Source organism: Salvelinus sp. IW2-2015, unplaced genomic scaffold (genome assembly GCF_002910315.2).
Source record: "Salvelinus sp. IW2-2015 unplaced genomic scaffold, ASM291031v2 Un_scaffold3408, whole genome shotgun sequence".
Taxonomy (NCBI): Eukaryota; Metazoa; Chordata; class Actinopteri; order Salmoniformes; family Salmonidae; genus Salvelinus; species Salvelinus sp. IW2-2015.
Window position 1 is genome coordinate 55179 of NW_019944688.1, and position 9098 is coordinate 64276.

Genomic DNA, 9098 nt, shown 5'->3' on the forward strand with positions numbered 1-9098 from the left:
TGCTGTTATGTCTTATAGTGTGACAGACCGGACATACTCTGTAGTAAGGTTCTCTGTTCTGTCTTATAGTGTGACAGACCGGACATACTCTGTAGTAAGGTCTACTGTTCTGTCTTATAGTGTGACAGACCAGGACATACTCTGTAGTAAGGTCTACTGTTATGTCTTTATAGTGTGACAGACCAGGACATACTCTGTAGTAAGTCTGCTGTATGTCTTATAGTGTGACAGACCTGACATACTCTGTAGTAAGGTCTACTGTTATGTCTTATAGTGTGACAGACAGGACATACTCTGTAGTAAAGGTCTACTGTTATGTCTTATAGTGTGACAGACCAGGACAATACTCTGTAGTAAAGGTCTCTGGTATGTCTTATAGTGTGACAGACCGGACAATACTCTGTAGTAAGGTCTGCTGTTCTGTCTTTTAGTGTGACAGACCAGGACATACTCTGTAGTAAGGTCTACTGTTATGTCTTATAGTGTGACAGACCAGGACATACTCTGTAGTAAAGTCTCTTGTTATGTCTTATAGTGTGACAGACGGACATACTCTGTAGTAAGGTCTCTGTTGTTCTATTGTGTGACAGACCAGGACATACTCTGTAGTAAGGTCTACTGTTATGTCTCTTATAGTGTGACAGACCAGGACATACTCTGAGTAAAGTCTCTGTTATGTCTTATAGTGTGACAGACCTGGACATACTCTGTAGTAAGTCTGCTGTTATGTCTTTATAGTGTGACAGACCAGGACATACTCTGTAGTAAGGTCTACTGTTCTGTCTTAAGTGTGACAGACCAGGACATACTCTGTAGTAAGGTCTACTGTTATGTCTTATAGTGTGACAACCAGGACATACTCTGTAGTAAGTCTACTGTTTGTCTTATAGTGTGACAGACCAGGACATACTCTGTAGTAAGGTCTACTGTTCTGTCTTATAGTGTGACAGACCGGACATACTCTGTAGTAAGGTCTACTGTTATGTCTTATAGTGTGACAGACCGGACATACTCTGTAGTAAGGTCTACTGTTTGTCTTATAGTGTGACAGACCAGGACATACTCTGTAGTAAGTCTACTGTTATGTCTTATAGTGTGACAGACCAGGACATACTCTGTAGTAAGGTCTACTGTTATGTCTTATAGTGTGACAGACCAGGATACTCTGTAGTAAGGTCTACTGTTCTGTCTTATAGTGTGACAGACCAGGACATACTCTGTTAGTAAGTCTACTGTTATGTCTTATAGTGTGACAAGACCGGACATACTCTGTAGTAAGGTCTACTGTTATGTCTTATAGTGTGACAGACCGGACATACTCTCTGTATAAGTCTTCGTTTATGTCTTGTTTAGTACAGCCTGGTGACAGCACTGACTACTCTGTAGTAAAGTTCTGACAGTCAATGTCTCTCTTAGCTGTGATCAGACCAGAACATACTCTGTAGTAAAAGCTCTACTGTTATGTCTTATAGTGTGACAGACCGGACATACTCTGTCGTAGAGGTCTAACGTTAGTTTGCTTTAGTAGTTGTGACAGACCAGGACATACCTGTAGTAAGGTCTGCTGTCTCCATGTTTCTCCTAGAAATGATCCTCAACAGCGCAGAGTTAAGAAAATACCTGCGCATACGTTCTTCACAATTGAATGAGATAAATACGGCTGATTTAAGCATATTTGAAGCAAGCTGGATCAGGAAAGTTCCTGCTGTTACTTACCTGACCACAATGCTTACAACGTCTTTCTTCTCTCGCCGTCCATGTTTTTTTTTGGCATCCTGTCTCTATTGCCAGGCTATGGTCACTCAGTCTGTACATTGTTAATGTTTTTGATTGAAATATTGGATTTTGACGAAGGTGTTGTGAATATTTGATATCTGTTTAGAATTTTGGTAATATTTGAAGTTTGTGATTAGATCAAAATATTGTTTGCCAATAACTAGTGTATGAATTTTAGATAGAGATTTCTGTTTGTGAGATTTTTGTGTATGATTGTTGAATTTAGCTGTGCTTTTTGTCCAGTGCTCTTGAAGGTCACTGTGTTGTGTGTTTGTATTAGGAAAAGCCTTATGGTGATAGTATTCTGGATTACAGTGTCCAGAATTTTGGTGTCTTCTTTTTTCACTTTGGAGTGCTAGGGAGAATTCCTGAGTTCTACCCTACAGGGTATGTTTGAGGAATTTCTGGCGCAAAACCTAAATTCCAGGTTGTAAATTTTTGGCGTTGGCTTTTCTCTCCTCTCTCTTCCCTCTCTCTCTCTCTCCCCTCTTATTTGACATTTTAGTCATTTAGCAGACGCTTTTATCATACCGACTTACAGGAGACAATTAGGGTTAAGTGCTTTGCTCAAGACACATCGGCAGAATTTTTCACCGTTGTCGGCTCAGGGATTCAACACAGCGAACCTTTCAGTATGTTTCAATGCTCTACATTCTCAATTAAGTAAGCAGTTTTCACTCCTCTTAATAGAACGAGGAGTCAACTGAATTGCGAACAAATATGTGTTATTACTCCTATCTTCATATCCACTAGGGATTAGCTTTCTTCCTCTCTCTCTCTCTCGTCTCTCTCTCTCTCTCTCTCTCTCTCTCTCTCTCTCTCTCTCTCTCTCTCTCTCTCTCTCTCTCTCTCTCTCTCTCTCTCTCCTTCTCTCTCCACCTCCTCACTGTCTAACAGGTTTGATTACTGTGCAATAGAGAAGAAAAATAGAAAGAACAGTACCTCTGCACGTCTTATAACCTCATATCTTACGTCACATTGTCAGTGTTCCCCAGTGCACTCAATTTAGCCAATGTCTCCTCTACTGGGACATACTCTGTAGTAAGGTCTACTGTTATGTCTTATAGTGTGACAGACCAGGACATACTCTGTAGTAAGGTCTGCTGTCTCCATGTTTTCTCCTAGAAATGATCCTCAACAGGCAGGTTAAGAAATCCTGCGATACGTTCTTCAAATTGAATGAGATAAATACGGCTGATTTAAGCATATTTGAAGAAGTGGATCAGGAAGTCCTGCTGTACTTCACCTGACCCACAATGCTTACAACGTCTTTCTTCTCTCGCCGTCCATGTTTTTTTTTATGGCATCCTGTCTCTATTGCCAGGCTATGGTCACTCAGTCTGTACATTGTTAATGTTTTTGATTGAAATATTGGATTTTGACGAGGTGTTGTGATAATTTGATATCTGTTTAGAATTTGGTAATATTGAAGTTTGTGATTAGATCAAATATTGTTTTGCCAATAACTAGTGTATGAATTTTAGATAGAGATTTCTGTTTGTGAGATTTTTGTTATTGATTGTTGAATTTAGCTGGTGCTTTTTGTCCAGTTGCTCTGAAGGGTCACTGTGTTGTGGTGTTTGTATAGGAAAGCCTTATGGTGATAGTATTCTGGATTACAGTGTCCAGAATTTGGTGTCTTTTTTTTCCAACTTGGAGTGCTAGGGAGAATCTCCTGAGTTCTACCCTACAGGGTATGTTTGAGGAATTTCTGGCGCAAACCTAAATTCCAGGTGTAAAATTTTGGCGTGGCTTTTCTCTCCCTCTCTCCTTCCCTCTCTCTCTCTCTCCCACTCTTATTTGACATTTTAGTCATTTAGCAGACGCTTTTATCCATACCGACTTACAGGAGACAATTAGGGTTAAGTGCTTTGCTCAAGGACACATCGGCAGATTTTTCACGTTGTCGGCTCAGGGATTCAAACCAGCGACCTTTCAGTATGTTTCAAATGCTCTACATTCTCAATTAAGTAAGCAGTTTTCACTCCTCTTAATAGGAACGAGGAGTCAACTGAAGATTGGAACAAAATATGTGTTATTACTCCTATCTATCATATCCACATAGGTTAGCTTTTCCTCTCTCTCTCTCTCTCTCTCTCTCTCTCTCTCTCTCTCTCTCTCTCTCTCTCTCTCTCTCTCCTCACCTTGTCTAACAGGTCTGATTACTGTGCAATAGAGAAGAAAAATAGAAAGATGACAGGAACCTCTGCACGTCTTATAACCTCATATCTTACGTCACATTGTCATGTTCCCCAGTGCACTCAATTTAGCCAATGTCTCCCTCTACTGGAATTATAAATTTCTCTGGCCTTCACTAGTGGCTTGAGGCGTGTGTGTGTGTGTGTGTGTGTGTGTGTGTGTGTGTGTGTGTGTGTGTGTGTGTGTGTGTGTGTGTGTGTGTGTGTGTGTGTGTGTGTGTGTGTGTGTGTGTGTGTGTGTGTGTGTGTGTGTGTGTGTGTGTGTGTGTGTGTGTGTGTGTGTGTGTGTGTGTGTGTGTATACACACACAACCATCCAGGTAAATGGTGTGGACCTGCGTAGCGCGGCCCATGAGGACGCCATCACAGCCCTAAGGCAGACCCCGGCCAAGGTGTGTCTTAAGGTTCTACGGGACGAGGCGAGGTACCGCGACCAGGAGAACCTAGATGTGTTCAGTGTGGAACTGCAGAAAAAGGCTGGCCGTGGCCTGGGCCTCAGTATCGTCGGCAAGAGGTACAGTAGCAACTCACACACACACACATTCGTTGTGTCTTCATAACAGAAGTTTTACCACTATCAGGGAGTCTAATGTGAACCAGCAAGACATGTAAGGGGATCTATGCTGCAGCTATTTGCTACACTCTTACCTGGGATTTGTTGTCAGTAGTGTGCTTTGGTTACCTACATGCTCTCCTTACGATGGCAAGGATGAGATCCATTTTGAGCGTACGTAGCCATAGGAATTAATCAAGTATTTTATTAATATGGTAGGAACGGCACAGGGGTGTTCATCTCGGACGTGGTGAAAGGGGGCGCCGCCGAGCTGGATGGCCGGCTGATGCAGGGGGACCAGATTATCTCTGTCAACGGAGATGACATGAGGTCTGCCTCGCAGGAGACGGTAGCTGCCATTCTCAAGGTGAGGGGGAGGGGGCAGGCCTTAGGGCTCACCGTCACACCAAAAACCAACCACATAGACTTGATGTATGAAACGGCCTTCAGTACAGTTTGAATAAAACTGCCATTATAGACAAACACACACTACCATTCAAAGGTTTGGGGTCACTTAGAAATGTCATTGTTTTTGAAAGAAAGAAAAAGATCCATTAAAATAACATCAAATTGATCAGAAATACAGTATAGACATTGTTAATGTTGTAAATGACTATTGTAACTGGAAACGGCTGATTTTTAATGGAATATTTACATGGGCGTACAGAGGCCCATTATCAGCAACCATCACTCCTGTGTTCCAATGGCACGTTGTGTTAGCAAATCCAAGTTTATAATTTTAAAATTCTAATTGATCATTAGAAAACCCTTTTGCAATTATGTTAGCACAGCTGAAACAGACGCCTCACAAGTCCTCAACTGGCAGCTTCATTAAATAGTACCCCCAAAACACCAATCTCAACGTCAACAGTGAAGAGGTGACTCCGGGATGCTGGCCTTCTAGGCAGTTGCTAAGAATAAGCCATATCTCTGACTGGCTAATAAAAATAAAAGATTAAGATGGTCAAAAGAACACAGACACTGGACATAGGAACTCTGCCTAGAAGGCCAGCATCCAGGAGTTGCCTCTTCACTGTTGATGTTGAGACTGGTGTTTTGCGGGTACTATTTAATGAAGCTGCCAGTTGAGGACTTGTAAGGTATCTGTTTCTCAAACTAGACACTCTAATGTACTTATCCTCTTGCTCAGTTGTGCACTGGGGCCTCCCACTCCTCTTTACATKCTGGTTAGAGCCAGTTCGCACTGTTCTGTGAAGGGAGTGTAGTACACAGCGTTGTACAAGTTCTTCAGTTTCTTGGCAATTTCTCGCATGGAATAGCATTTATTTCCCAGAAAAAGAATAGACTGACGAGTTTCAGAAGAAAGGTCTTTGTTTCTGGCCATTTTGAGCCTGTAATCGAACCCACAAATGCTGATGCTCCAGATACTCAACTAGTCTAAAGAAGGCCAGTTTTATTGCTTATTTAATCAGAACAACAGTTTTCAGCTGTGCTAACATAATTGCAAAAGGGTTTTCTAATGATTAATTAGCCTTTTAAAATTATAAACTTGGATTAGCTAACACAACGTGCCATTGGAACACTGGAGTGATGGTTGCTGATAATGGGCCTATGTAGATATTCCATTAAAAAACAGCCGTTTCCAGCTACAATAGTCATTTACAACATTAACAATGTCTTCACTGTATTTATCATCAATTTGATGTTATTTTAATGGATAAAAAAATGTGCTTTTCTTTCAAAAACAAGGACATTTCTAAGTGACCCCAAACTTTCGAACGGTAGTGTATACTCCACAATTACAGAAAAAAACTGTCAATTACAGTAGTCGCAGACAAACAAATAACTACAGACTTCGCAGACAAACAAATAACTACCACCTTCACAGACAAACAAATAACTACCACCTTCACAGACAAACAAATAACTACCACCTTCACAGACAAACAAATAACTACCACCTTCGCAGACAAACAAATAACTACAGCCTTCGCAGACAAACAAATAATTACCGCCTTCGCAGACAAACAAATAACTACAGCCTTCACAGACAAACAAATAACTACCGCCTTCACAGACAAACAGATAACTACAGCCTTTACAGACAAACAAATAACTACAGCCTTTACAGACAAACAAATAACTACAGCCTTTAAAGACAAACAAATAACTACAGACTTCCCAGACAAACAGATGACTACAGACTTCACAGACAAACAAATACCTACAGCCTTCACAGACAAAGAACTACACTAAAACAAATAACAACAGCTAATACTTGAAACACATCAAAGTAACACATCAAAGAACATCCCTCTCATTGTCACAGTCCAAAACAATAGAGTGCAATAGTAATGGAGTCTTTTTGTAGGTACTGTTCGTTGAACAAAGCCTATGGGAAAATTTTAGTTTTTGGATAAACGCCAAAAATAAGGTCTGTGTTAAACACAGGCTTAGGRGATTATATTATATGTTTTGTTCTATGGGTTAATCTTAAACAGCTAACGCCACTTTTTGTTAATTTTGAAGCATTTATGTAATAACAAAAGCAGATAAAGCACATAAAGACTTCATCATTCATAAAGATCATGTTAACTGACTGATATTATCTCATAGAACAAAATGTATMAGATCTGCTAAGCCTGGGTTAACCTCAGACCTAATTTTTGGTGTTTATCGCAAAACCCTATTCTTTCCCCATTCATTTTTCCCATAGCAATGGTTGAACAAACCAGAGGTAAAATCATTTCCGGTTTTTAGGACTACAAGCTGACGAGCTCTCTGTACCAGCCTGTCACTAGCCATCAAACTCTTCTTCCTTCTTCCACAAGGGGTCACCAATGGTACAGTTATGTTCCAAGGCTGCAGTGCTCTCTTGTGAATTGGTGTGCTTTAAGCTGCAGCGGTGGAGCGGAGGGGCTTTCTTGATGTGCTTTAAGMTGCAGCGGTGGAGCGGAGGGGCTTTCTTGATGTGCTTTAAGCTGCAGCGGTGGAGCGGAGGGGCTTTCTTGATGTGCTTGGTTTAGCTACAGTTCTTCTAAAGTGGGTGCTTTGTGTGCCCTTGCTACAGTGGTGTACACTACATTTACAGTGCTGAGGTATATAGTAGCACTTTATCCTGTGCACTTGTCAAATAAGGTTCTTTATTTTGTATTATTTATTTGAACCTTTATTTAACTAGGCAAATCAGTTAAGAACAAATTCTTATTCACAATGACAGCCTACCCCGGGCAAGCCCTCCCTTAGTCCCCATGGGACTCCCGATCACGGCCGGTCGGGATACAGCCCGGGATCGAACCAGGGTCTGTAGTGAAGCCTTAGACCGCTGCACCACTCGGGTTGGGTTGTGTCTAAAGTAGTGCACTATGTCTGAGTATCAAATGGCACTATTGTAGGGAATAGGTTACCATTTAGGACTTGTACGGAATAGGTTACCATTTTCGGATTTGTAGGGAATAGGTTACCATTTAGGACACAACCTATGATATGGAGATCCTGTCAGGTTGAAGTGCATGTCCTGTCCTCAGTAGTAAACATGGAAGTGGAGATCCTACCAGGTTGCAGTCCTATGCCAGCAGACATTAGTGCAGTAGGAAGTGAACACTGTAAGGCCAGTCCCTAGCTGCTCTGGTAGTTACGTGCTGTGCGCTACCTGTGCCTCTGCAGTGTGCCAGGGTGGTGGTGCTCCTAGAGCTGGGTCGACTGAAGGCTGCCTCCTGGATCTCTTCCAGACAGACGTAACTCCCAGGGAAGCCAGGTGTGTGTGTGTGTGTGTGTGTGTGTGTGTGGTGTGTTGTGTGTGTGTGTGTGTGTGGTGTGTGTGTGTGTGTGTGTGTGTGTGTGTTGTGTGTGTGTGTGTGTGTGTGTGTGTGTGTGTGTGTGTGTGTGTGTGTGTGTGTGTGTTGTTGTGTGCGCGCGCCCATTGTCACCCCGCTGCCTGGGAGTTTGCATGCAAAGCTCAGTCAGCGACTGACCCTGGTACTGTGTCATTAATACCCCTGTCTCTCCTTCTCTCCATTCATCACATGCATGGAAGACTAAATGTCCATCTGATGAATGTTTAAGCAGGCTTCTTCTGGTGTCACCTGTTTGTCACTCACTCACACTCAGCCACCGGCCAAACTTACCGCCACCGGGCAGCATGCCTCAGTGTGTGTGTTCTCTCCTGACTGGATCATAGCGTTGTTCCCCCTCCTCTCTCCAGCAGATGAGTCACGTGAGTGCCAACAGTACAATCGTCACGCCACACCTCCCGTAAACTCCACCCTCACCTCTCAGCTCCTCAATAACGTCAGGAAGCCAATGACGGTGGGCATGACATCAATCACAGAGCGGCAGGTAAGTAGTACCAGTCCCTTTCCATAGAAGTAGTACCAGTCCTTTCCACAGAGAGTAGTACCAGTCCCTTTCCACAGAGAGTAGTACCAGTCCTTTCCACAGAGAGTAGTACCAGTCCACCTTTCCAAGAGAAGTAGTTACCTCCTTCACGAAGTTACAGTCCCTTTCCACAGAGAGTAGTACCAGTCCTTTCCACAGAGAGTAGTACAGTCCTTTCCACAGAGAGTAGTACCAGTCCCTTTCCACAGAGAGTAGTCACAGTCCCTTTCCCAT

General features: G+C 42.5%; 1 long non-coding RNA gene across 2 annotated transcripts; it reads left to right on the top strand.

The window, feature by feature from the left end:
• Positions 1 to 4199: 4199 nt before the first annotated feature.
• On the top strand, positions 4200 to 8778 carry LOC139025848 (uncharacterized). 2 transcript variants are annotated; one of them, XR_011477493.1, is made up of 3 exons: positions 4200 to 4487; positions 4746 to 4893; positions 8695 to 8778. It is a non-coding gene; the product is annotated as an uncharacterized lncRNA (long non-coding RNA). The 2 variants fall into 2 exon arrangements; XR_011477492.1 differs by lacking the exon at positions 8695 to 8778 and adding an exon at positions 8154 to 8244.
• Positions 8779 to 9098: the final 320 nt, after the last annotated feature.